The sequence below is a fragment of the Pseudophryne corroboree genome, chromosome 4, assembly GCF_028390025.1.
Source record: "Pseudophryne corroboree isolate aPseCor3 chromosome 4, aPseCor3.hap2, whole genome shotgun sequence".
Lineage (NCBI taxonomy): Eukaryota > Metazoa > Chordata > Amphibia > Anura > Myobatrachidae > Pseudophryne > Pseudophryne corroboree.
The window spans coordinates 534522234-534532028 of NC_086447.1; the positions used below are offsets into that span (position 1 = coordinate 534522234).

The 9795-nt window shown below is 48.1% G+C and overlaps 1 pseudogene; it reads left to right on the forward strand.

The window, feature by feature from the left end:
* Positions 1–256: 256 nt before the first annotated feature.
* LOC134910949 (cyclin-dependent kinase 5 activator 1-like) lies at positions 257–7322 on the forward strand (annotated as a pseudogene).
* Positions 7323–9795: the final 2473 nt, after the last annotated feature.

Genomic DNA, 9795 nt, shown 5'->3' on the forward strand with positions numbered 1-9795 from the left:
AGGCACAGCAGCCGGCAGCAGGTGCAGGGGGCCCAATGCAGCAGCGGGGATGCAAAGCAAGGAGAGCGCCTCTCCAACCCTGGCGCCTACTGGCTGCCTTGCATCCCTTTGCTGAGCGCGTAGCGCCGGGCCTGCTTCTGGAAGCCATAGAGAAAATCTCTATGGATATTAAAGGAATATTGAACAACACCATATGAAGTACTGTACTAGTAGGTGTACAATTTGGGTGATTATTAATATCTGCAATTGAGTAGAGATGTGCGGGTTTAGATCTACCTGGATTTACCTGGATTTCAAAAAAGGCATCTTATTGGCTATCGGCTCTCACGTGTTTTGGATAGCCAGTAAGATAAATCCAAACTTGTGATAAGTTTGGTGAAAATAAACGAGTATATCTGAACCTGCACATCGTTACAGTTAAAGAGGGGTGCATCACATCTAATTCCCAGGGACCCAGGTCCTGGTCACACCTGTACCTGGGCAGCATGACTCTGGGGGTACAGATGTATCAACACCTACCTTGGATGGAGAGACACTCCTGAGAGGTTTTAGCCTCAAGGTGGATGTTGTCTTACTTCTGGTGAGCACCTTGATTTTCTCCTCCAAAGGCACACCACTCCTAATGGCAATGTTCTGAAAAATGGTGATCAGAACAATGGGGGTCATTCAGACCTGATCGCTCGCTAGCGTTTTTTGCAGTGCTGCAATCAGGACACAACTGCGCATGAGTATGCACCACAATGCGCAGGTCAGTTGCACAGGTACAAAGCGGATCGTTGCTGTGCGATGGATTTTACGAAGAATCCATTCGCACAGCCGATCGCAAGAAGATTGACAAAGAAGGCGTTTGTGGGTGTCAACTGACCGTTTTCTGAGAGTGGTTGGAAAAACACAGGCGTGTCCATGCGTTTGCAGGAAGGGCTCCTGACGTCAATTCCGGTCCCGGACAAGCTGAAGTGAGCGCAGCGGCTGAGTAAATCCTGGGCAACTCAGAAACTGCACAAAGGTTTTTTTGTACCGCTTGGCTGCACATGCGTTCGCACACTTGCAAAGCAAAAATACACTCCCTTATGGGCGGCGACTATCTGCTCGCAGCAGTGCAAAAAAACCCTAGTGAGCGTTGCGATCAGGTCTGAATTAGGCCCAATAACACAACATCCATCTTACACATGAGGGTTCCTTCACATGATGAAGGGAATGGATTTTAAGAAGCCTGAGAGTATGTTCAATGACTGGCCAGTTGGTAGAATGTGCATACGTTATCTTGATCTGTGGCTAGATTTAATATATGAACAAAACATTTAAAAGCCATTTGTTTACTATAGCATATTTAAAGCGAGATTAGATGTAGATTGAGCATACTATGTGCATGAGCAGCACTTGCATGAACACTCCCTCCCCCTCAGTGCCAGATTAAGGTCCTCATGGGCCTGGAGCTGAAATTTCTGAAGGGCCTATTGAGTGCCACTGCAGGGGATGTGACCAGCACAGCGGGTGTGTGGCTAATGATATGGCGGTGGGATCAGTGCTGTATATATTGTGTGTGTGTGTGTGTGTGTGTGTGTGTATACATGTATGTTGCATGTGTTTTAAAAATTATGAACCCCCCTCTCCCCTACCCCCTAACCGGCAGCCTAACCATAACCTTCCCCTTTAGTGCCTGACTCTAATCACGCCTCCAGTGGTGCCTAAACCTAATCCCCCATCCCCCGCAGATATGTATTTATGAAAATTTTAATTTATCCTTTATTGAAAAATGATGGATAATTAAAAACAATATCTGGTTAATTAGGACACAGTGGTGTGTAGAGTGGTTAATAATTAAAATGAAACGTTGTGAAAAATTGATGTATAGGATAAAAAATTCCTAAAAGGAAATTGCTTATGTGATTACTAAAAAGTGAATCCTAATACCGGTATATGGAAATAGGGATAACAAACATGCAATGGATAAACAAACATAGTAACAGTAAGACACACAAAAAACATAAAAACACTCAATTGCCCCAATATACAAGTCTTTAGTGAGTGATGAATAGGATTCCCAGTCTGCGGTGGATGCGCAAAATACGGCTTTAGGGCCATAACTAGATGTGTGCCAATAGTGCCTTGCCCACAGCGCAAATGCACTGAGAGCGCACCATCTGGCAGCACACCCGCACGGCCACTATGGCACACTTACTACCATCGGCCGCCGCTGCTACAAGGGAGTGCTGCCGCACCCGCCGACAGCTTCTGCTTCTCATTAAAGTATGCCGGAGTCGGGCGGGCAGAATAATGGGGGATTTTCAGCATGAGAAGAGGAGGGGGATCCTCTCCTCCCCGCCCCTCTCCACCCCTGGCTCCTCCTCTCTGAGACCTACAGCAGCCGCCTGGGATGAGAGATCGTGGTGTCTGATCCCCGGCGGGGAGCAGGCTTTGATGTCCCTTACATCTCTCCACAAAAACAGGTAGCTGGGCTGGCAGATTGGGGAATGGGGGGTGGGCTTTGACTGCTGTTTCTTGTGATTTCTAAGTCCCTTAAAGTGCCACCTCTTTTGGTCTATATATGTTGGTTGCGCCCCCCCCCCCTTGTACTCTGCTGCCATAATGTGTAAAAAGGGGGACTCTGCTGCCGTAATGTGTAAAATGGGGGACTCTGCCGCCGTAATGTGTAAAATGGGGGACTCTGCCGCCGTAATGTGTAATAAGAGGACTCTGCAGCCGTAATGTGTAAAAAGACAACTCTGCCCGTCGTAATGTGTAAAAAGGGGGACTCTGCTGCGGTAATGTGTAAAAAGGGGGACTCAGCTTGTCGTAATGTGTAAAAAGGGGGACTGCTGCCGTAATGTGTAAAAAGGGGGACATTGCTGCTGTAATGTGTAAAAAGGGGGACTGCTGCTGTAATGTGTAACAAGAGGACACTGCTTGTCGTAATGTGTAAGAATGGGGACTCTGCTGCTGTAATGTGAAAAAAGGGGGTACTCTGCTGCTGTAATGTGTAAAAAGGGGGACTCTGCTGCTGTAATGTATAAAAAGGGGGACTCTACCTACCATAATGTATAAAAGGGGGCGCTACCTGCCATAATGTGTGACAGAGGCTCTACCTGGTATAATGTGTGTAAGGCCCCTATAATTTTGGCGCGCGCCTACGCTGTGCACTGGCCCGTTTTTAAATATAGGTTGGGGGGGGGGGGGGGCACCAATGGTGTTTCTTGCACACAGGGCTAAAATGTCCAGTTACAGCACTGTGCGGCTTATTCCTTTTATTATTCCCAAGGGATCCTGCTGTGTGAAATTGAATATTTGTAATCCTTGTAGGGGTTATTATAATTAAATTGATAATCTCTGCACAGCATTTGGTGCAAATAGCCCTCTTCAAGCTTCAACGGACGTAGTATGTGTCCATGCTCCCTGGGGTAATCTTTCCTAGGTACTGTAGAAATAGGCAGGTCCAGGGACGGATTGGGATCGAAAACCAGCCAGGGAAATTTATGGAAGCAGCCCTAATAGGGGTGGGGTTCTGTTGAGGGGTGGAGTCTGTGAAGTGGGCGGGATTACTGCCCAGAAGGCCTAATTAAACGCAGGAAAGTAAAGCGCACGCCACAAAATTTTAGGGACGTGGCTTCGTGGGGAAGGGGCGTGGCCACATAATAGTGCCAATTCACATTACACCACACAGTAGCGCCGCTTATACACATTGCACCAGGTAGAAACTCCTATACACACTGTGCCAGGTATAGCATGTTGTACATATTGCACCAGATAGAGCATGTCTACACTTTGCGCCAGGTAGAGCATGGTATACACTTTGCGCCAGGCAGAACAAATTATACACCTTGCACCAGGTAGACCACGTTATACACATTGCAACAGGTAGAGCACGTTATACACATTGCACCATGCAGAGCACGTTATACACATTGCACCATACAGAGCACGTTATACACATTGCACCAGGTAGAGCATATATGTAGGATGACAGAGGGACAAACAGTGCACATGGACACAATTTTCCCCTCACCCCAGTAGCCACTGACCTGGTCGGCTACCACTGTAGTGTGTTTCTTGTCTGTGCGGGGTCTAATGTTATGTGTACCGCTAGCTGGAGTTAACTGCCATTGTAAACAGGCTGCGCCTGTTGGGACTCCAGCAAGCCGCTGGGTCTTAGTGACCGGTGGCTGCCTAACTTCCCTCCAGCAGGGCTGCAGCAATTTACAGGTGCAGCCAGGAGTAGCAGAAAGGGAGGGGTGGGGGTTGGGAGCAGGGGCAGATCCAGAAGAAAATTACAGTAGGAGCAGTATGACAGGGCAAGGGCGAGTTGACCAATTCTAGGTATATTTGCACTCGCCATAGGCGCGTGTGCTGACAGAAGAGCAGTGTGGTTTCACTCCAAGGGGTGTGGTCTCTCAGGATATGCCATCCCCACGAAACACATCCCTCTTTTTTGTCATGCAGGGTGACAGTGGCGCGCATACACAGGGTGACGGAGGGGGGACACACGCGCGGGGTGACGAAGGGGGGACACACGCGCGGGGTGACGGAGGGGGGACACACGCGCGGGGTGACGGAGGGGGGACACACGCGCGGGGTGACGGAGGGGGGACACACGCGCGGGGTGACGGAGGGGGGACACACGCGCGGGGTGACGGAGGGGGGACACACGCGCTGGGGGACACACGCGCGGGGTGACGGAGGGGACGTACACACAGGGGTGACGGAGGGGACGTACACACAGGGGTGATGGAGGGGACGTACACACAGGGGTGACGGAGGGGACATACACACAGGGGTGACGGAGGGGACGTAAACACAGGGGTGACGGAGGGACGTACACACAGGGTGACGGAGGGGACGTACACAGGGGTGACGAAGGGGATGTATGTACGGGAGTGATGGAGGGGATGTACGTACGGGAGTGATGGAGGGGGATGTACGTACGGGAGTGATGGAGGGGACGTACACACAGGGTGACGGAGGGGACATACGTATGGGGGTGATGAAGGGGAGGTACATATGGGGGTTGGAGGTGCACCCTCACCCCCATTGTTAACCAGGCCCTGAGTAGACAGTGACCTGGCAGTGACCCCACATCTTTAATACATTGCCTGATTTACCTCATCATGTCCAGCCTGTCTGTATGGGAAAACAATGACAAACCCCCTGTGCAGCTCTTCACACACAAATTTTAGCAAGAGCAGATTTGTGAACATCGCTATCTCAGCCTCAGTAGCTATCGATAGTGAATCAGGCCCATGGGCTTTTTTGGGAATGCTCCTTTTCTCTGCTGTTTTCTACAGAGTGGAAAGAGTCAGGTGTGCACAAGTTTGCAGTTGGGTTTATACTTGCATTCACCTTTTCAGTTTGCGTACTGTAGGTCAAAATCACACAGGGTGATCTACACAATCTGGTGTAATACTATACGGCATTAACTACTGTGTTATAGTCACCTTAATTAATACTGGCTATAATTAGTCAGATAATAAAAAGAAAGCGTTAGCTGAATCAAAAATAAATGCATTTACAAACTCTGTAAACACTGATTTTGAAATGGAATGCTTCTGAGAATAAATAGAGCAGAACAAATGTTAGTCCTATTAAGTATGTATACAGAACCTTCTTATAGGATTGATGCCAAATAATTCATTCATTTTAGGAGTCTTCCTATGGAAAAGAGCTGATGCTTTGAATCATTTGGTAGATGTGCATTATTTATGGGTTGGGTGTATCAGTTATGAGCTCTTGTAGGAGGAGTCTGTGTTCTATGTAATCTGAAGTCTCATGGAGTATTGTGTCTCTTGGATTTTTAGTGATGGTGGACACATACTGGATCTGCAATACCTGTGGTGGTGTCATAGTCTATAATGGGATGAAGAAAAGGGATAGGCCAAAAAGCGTTGGGGGTCATTCCGAGTTGTTCGCTCGTTATTTTTTTACACGCAACGGAGCGATTAGTCGCTAATGCGCATGCGCAATGTCCGCAGTGCGACTGCGCCAAGTAAATTTGCTATGCAGTTAGGTATTTTACTCACGGCATTACGAGGTTTTTTTCTTCGTTCTGGTGATCGTAATGTGATTGACAGGAAGTGGGTGTTTCTGGGCGGAAACTGGCCGTTTTATGGGTGTGTGCGAAAAAACGCTACAGTTTCTGGGAAAAACGCGGGAGTGGCTGGAGAAACGGAGGAGTGTCTGGGCGAACGCTGGGTGTGTTTGTGACGTCAAACCAGGAACGACAAGCAATGAACTGATCGCAGATGCCGAGTAAGTCTCGAGTTACTCAGAAACTGCACAGAGATGTCTTTTCGCAATATTGCGAATCTTTCGTTCGCAATTTTAAGAAGCTAAGATTCACTCCCAGTAGGCGGCGGCTTGGCGTGTGCAAAGCTGCTAAAAGCAGCTTGCGAGCGAACAACTCGGAATGACCCCCCGTTGTTCTTAACTTATATAAACCTGTATTTTCTTGTGCTGTGCATTTAATCTGTAGGAGGCAATTTAAGGCAGCACTAATATTAAGTGCACTTCATATTAGCGGCACTTCAAATATTAAATGTGTATTGTTTCCCAAGTGAGATGTAGACCCATCAAGTGGAGCGCATTGCACTGCTGTCCAAAACAGCAAGCCTAGAAAATCTTTTGAGAGACATTCACTCCTCTGGCACTTTTTAGCTATTTATGGCTAAAAGGAGACAATGAAAAAAAAAATGACCAAACCAATGTTACCCACCTCATCAGTGAGAGCCTGAAGGATTCCCTATCCTGTGTTGATTTATCAACCTACACACAGGTCTCCCACAATTCTTCTTGCTAAGAAGCCTGCATCTAATGTCTGTGAGACAGCTAAAGGCCAGCAAGAGTGCTCGTATCCAAAATTCCTGATGGTGCAATCATCCACCAGCGAGCTGCTGAGCTGTCTCGGGGAGTACATCTGTCAGAGAGGTAATAAGCTGAAGCATCTGTCACCTGCAGATATTGTTCTATGGCTGATGAGTATAGACCAGTCTCTCATTGGATGCATGCAGGATATAGGCTTCATCACCCCGACAAATGTACTCTTTCTCTACATGCACTGCTGAGAGATCATTCAATTACAGCTGGACAGTGAGCTGGAACTACTGGCATCTCTGTCAACATGTCTGTATCTGGCATACGTATACGTGGGCAGTGATACCTCTTACCCACTGAAGCCTATCCTAGTCGATAGCTAGAAGGAAGCCTTTTGGAGCTGTTGCCTCTCTGTTATTGACCAGATAAGCTCAAAGATGCTGCACATCAATGCTGACCCCCAGTATTTCACCAAGATCTTTGATTATCTTAGAGCTGAGGGTAGGCAGGAAGACAAATAAATGGTTTAAGGTAATACTGGACAAGTAATAACAATGATTTGCTGGTGTTACATAAAGAAGAGGTTGTCACACATCATGGTTCATCATCATACTTCTGGCTGCTGGAGACACCCCTGAGCTTCATGCTTGCCAACCAGCTGGATGGTTGGCATCCATACTGGAGTCATACACCATCTGAGTATGGGCGTTGCCATCTTGGCCAATATCACCTGACTGACAAACTACCAACCATAGTCTACTGCCTGCACACATGGTCTGCTCAGCCAATTTGGAACAAGAGCACCCTATTTAAACCAGCTCTGACAGTGAACTTATTGCTAGAACTACTTCCAAGCTCCTGGCAGTGTACCTGTGCAACAGTTCCAGTTCTAGTTCCTGTGCGTGTGTTGTCTCCTGCTGTCATCTCCAGGCTGTGTGCCAGATACAGCAAGCTTCACTATCAGCTCCAGGTTTAGCGCGATATACTACAAGCTCCAATGCCAGCTTCAGGCTGTGCGCCACACACAGCAAACTCCACCATCAGCTCCAGGCTGTGTGCCACATACCCAGGCACATCAACAGAAATCTTGTGGTTTGGTACACTTATGTATATATAATCTTAAAATGGAATGAAATAAATATACATGTATTACACTAAGCATAAGGGGTGGGTAAGGAGTATGCAACCAAGTCATGTTGCAAGCATAGTTTGGTTTCCTTCTGCTTTTCAGTGACCTTGGTAGCAGCGAGTGGAATAGAAGAGCCAGTGTGGACACAGTGTTGCATGCAGTAATGCCATGACGGTGGTGTCGCTCATTACTATGGCATATATGCTAGCAGGGCCGGTGCTAGGATGTTCGGCGCCCTCCTGCAAACTCTAAATTTTGCGCCCTCTGACAAATACATATGTAGCCACTGTCATCCTACCAACAAGCAGCCATATCGCTGCATCCAGTTCGTGGGAGTGCACACACCATGCGATCGTATGGATCACGGGTGCATGCACACCTACGCATACTCACAGGCAAGCTTATCATGACAAACAAGTGTCATTTGCCATGATTAGCCTTTAAGCTGAGAAAGAAAACATCTATCTGTCCTTTTGACATGTCTCTTTACAATGTTTCATAGTTTGAAATGTGAAAAGAGTTAGAGGGTGACAGGGAATGGATGAGAGTCAGTGTGTGACAGAGAGAGGATGGCAGGAGAGAAAGGGTGACGGGTAGAGGGTGTGAGTCAGTGGGTGACAGGGAGAGAGTAACTACGGAGTAACAGGGAGAGATAGTGTGAGTCGGGCACAGAGTGAAGCTAAGGAGAGGCAGTGGGTAACAGTGACAGGTGGAAGGTGACAATGAAAGGTAGAGGGTGACAAGCAGAGGGTGAGAAAAAAGAATGACGGGGAGAGGGTGAGAGTCAGTGGGTGACAGGAGAGAGAGGTGATGGGGAAAAGGTGAGAATCAGTGGGTGACAGGGAGAGTTCGACAGGGGAGAGAAGTGATGCAAAGAGGGGTGGGTTACTTGGAGAAGGTGAAAGGAGAGAGAGGTGATGGGGAGAGGGGTGGATGATAGGGAGAGGGTAACAAGAGGGAGAGGTGAGGGGGAGAGGGTTGGATGACAGGGAGACGGTGACTGGAGAGAAAGGTGATGGGCTGGGGGTGACAGGGAAAAAGTGACAGGAGAGAGAGGTTATGGGGAGAGGATGATAGTGAGTGGGTGAGAGGAGAGAGAGGCGACGGCTGTGGAGAGGCAGCGGGTGGCAGGAAGTGGAAAAACTGCATTAAACATTAAAAAAATATGAACATAACAAGTTCGGACTAACAGTCCTACGGAGATAAAACACTTCCCCCTTGGACTGCCTGTCTGGCTGTGATTTGCAGGGAGTGCTTCCTATGGGAAGTCACTGCCACAGCTAGGCAGTCCATGCGGGTGGCAGATTTTACTGGGGGAATGCCGCCCTGTAGCCCATAAGTAAAATCGGTCACTCCTAGTGACCTTTACACAACATACAGTATGGTGGTCATTGATCGCTGGCAATTGTGTCTCTGGGGGCGCTATTCAATAAGCCGTGATAAGCCTGTGCGAGACATGGCTTATAAGGAAATTTCTTTCATCTACCTCCCCCAATAACTAATTAAGCAATGAATTCCCCCTCAACAGCTACCCTGCAGCCCACTCCCCGCACACACTACACTACCGCCGCTACCCATCACACTTTATATGCCACTTTATACACCTCCCACCCCAGCAGACACTAATATTCTACTTTTATCCCCCACCCCAGCACACATTAATATGCCCCTTTATACCCACCAAACCAGCACACAGTAACATGCCACTTTATACTCCCCCACCCCAGCACACAGTAACCAATGTATACCCCTCCACCAAAGCACACAGTAACATACCAATTTATATCCCCTCACCCAGCGAACAGTGAAATGGCACTTTATACCCCCCCACCCCAGCACACAGTAACATACTAATTTATACCCCC